Genomic DNA, 3,010 nt, shown 5'->3' on the forward strand with positions numbered 1-3,010 from the left:
GCGCCGTTCGAACGACGCTCCGGACGTTTCGTATTCTAGGCTATAATCTAGTCAGCTTCCTAGCAGCACATCAAGAGTATCGCGCAAACGCATGAACACGAGACACGTTATACAGACATACATACACAGATACATATGGGCAAAGAGAGAAAAAGATAGACGCGAGAGAAGCAGGTGCAAGCTGTAAGAGGCGCGCGTATTTCCAACGCGAATTATCGCGAATCGTACAATACGCGCGACTTCTGCTTGCAATACGGTGTACGCAAGGAATGATACACGCGCGAGAGCACACGAACATTCGTATATATATACACACACACACACATATACACACACGCAGAGGCTTTAAAGATGCGATCGCCGGTGGCCGGGGTGGTGTAGGTAGATCGCGCGCTCGATTCGACCAGCTTTTCCTTCTCTCTCCTCGACGATCAATCGACCGCCGATCCTCGCTTCCGCCTCCGTGCACTATCGATCTCTCGCTCAAGCCCTTCCCTCACGCCAATCGAACAAACCTCTTTCCCTCGTTCCTGCCACGCGACAGGGCATTCACCAAAAAGTGGCCGGACAAAAACCGACTCTTTTGTCTCGAAATCGATCCTCGGCTTCGATAGCGACGTTCAAACCGCACGAATGCCTCGTCTTTTTTAGTCGTCTTTCCATACCTTTTGTGTTCATCCGTGCTCTATCTATCGTCGGTTCCTAACGATAAAGATAAAGCTTCTCCTGATGTTTTTCCCTCAAGGTTTTTCTGCTATTTTACCCGTTTTATTTCCAAGTATTCGCTAGCGCTCGAGTCTTCCCGACCGTAAATTCCAGTCGTGGGCCGAGATCGATATCGGAATGAACGATCGTCGGGCACAGGGCCATTTACTCTTTTTCCAATCTACATCGGGGGAAACGTAATATTTATTCGATCGTCCGTACGTCATAATGTTTGTAAATTTTGCTTTGTAAGACTGTGTACATATATATATTATATATATATATATATATATATATCGCGACCTAGCGCATGTTAATTATGAACTGTAACAGATTACGAAGTTACATTTGTATGGCAAAAACTCCATAGAGCAAACTAACTCGCATATCTAATCGCTCGACGGAGCCGAGCGAAAACGCGAGCACGGGCCGCGTGCACCTTTCTACCTATCGGCGTTTCCCGTCTATTCTAATCCTCCTCGTTTTGTACGGACCTTACCGAATCGCTCTCTTCACGCGAATCACCTATTTGCCATGCGTACTTTAACCTGTAATTTTCCACACATACACACACGCGCACACGTACACATACACATACGCGCACGCATATATAGACTTATCTAAAAACCATGGAAAAATCAGAGTTTCGTCCAACGATGAAACAACGTATTCTGAAACCTCCTTAACTTGTTAATCGGAGAGTTCGAGCAGACTCAATTTTCTGGAACGTAACGATCTTTCGATTTATAAATATTCTGTCTTTTAATGCGTCGTATCGTTTCTGCTAAAAATAAGTTACGTCACATTTATATTCGAAGATTACATGGGAAAAACACGATGAGTCCATTCTTACTGATAAGTTCCATTTTTTTTCGATTGCTAAACAGAAATACTTTAATTAACGCGATACAATCGGAAAGGGGAGCCGCGTTGCAAAACCAACGGCGCAATTAATTAATTACGACCGTCAATGGCCGTCAGTGTTTCGCTCGTTTCACTCGTTGAAACTTTTCTGAAAATATTGCGAATCTTTCCGCGTTGTTGAAGCGAGAACGAGATCGCTATATATAAACGCAAACACGCGTAACATGGTTAAACAGAATTAATTCCCAAGAAATGACCTGCTTAACAAGTTAAGGAAAGCCGAGCCATGTAGATTATTAGAAGATTTGCGAGCTGCGAAGTGGGAAACGCTAATCTCCTAGACGAGCTCGCACCGGCCCGAGACGCTGCTCCGGTATCGCTTTTAATTACCATTCAACCCATCGATTGGATTCCGCAATTGTCCTCGTACGTGCCACCGATCGCGAGTGCTCGTTTTAAACGCGTCGCGAGTCAAGGCACGTGCTTCCCCGCGTGAATGCGAGCGTAATCGCATCTGTGCCATCGTTAGTTACATCGTAGAGACGCGTCCCTCGTCCATGTTCGTCTATACATATACAAATACACGTTTACACCCAGAGAGAAAGAGAGACTGGAATGGAATGAATCTGTATGAGAGAATATGAATGAATGGATTAGAGAGATATGCAAATGCAAAGTACACGCACACCTTATAGCCTTCGTTCTTCCGCACTGATTTGATTTCCACTTGCGAATCCAATCGCACGCCTCATTCTTCCCTGCGATCGTCAAAGATCATCCAACAGGCAAACCCATGTCCGAGACTAATCATTTTTTACTCTTATCAAGGTCGATAGGAATGGATACTTAAGAAAGGAAGAATTTTCGTGAAATGATTTTCCTTTAAAAATACGATGGAATTCGCCAGCTATTCGTTGGTACATAAAAGAAATAAATGAACTTAGTTGATATCTGACTGAGCTAACCCCTGTTATACGGATGTATATTCTTATAACGAATGTGCAATTTCTTCGCTTGTATCACGAATAAATTCTATATGAAGACTACCGAGTCTTGTATAGGAGAACACTGTCAAAGTTCGATAGCTTGATAACAACGTAGGAAACAATTTTCCTTAACGTGGGTTGCCTGTATGTAAAAGATCATCGAGTTAAACGAAACGATTAAATCTTAAGGCGAACAGCCAAGGCGCGCAGGAATCGCAGCAATCCGATCTATAAACCAACGGATCCCTGAAGGGTCGCTCTATCTTATATAGGCATTTAAGGACTACGTGTCTAAGTATGTATGTATCTGTAAGTTGTGTGTTAGCATGTCAAGCGTGGGATATAGTGATGTAATGCCGATGAACACAATGAAAAAAAGAGAAAAGACGCTCGAGTCGGCGTTGAAAAGCGTGGAGGCGCGTCGACGTGGGCCACGCACGTTAACCCTTTGCGAT

The sequence above is a fragment of the Bombus impatiens genome, unplaced genomic scaffold, assembly GCF_000188095.3.
Source record: "Bombus impatiens unplaced genomic scaffold, BIMP_2.2 scf_2222, whole genome shotgun sequence".
Classification (NCBI taxonomy): Eukaryota; Metazoa; Arthropoda; class Insecta; order Hymenoptera; family Apidae; genus Bombus; species Bombus impatiens.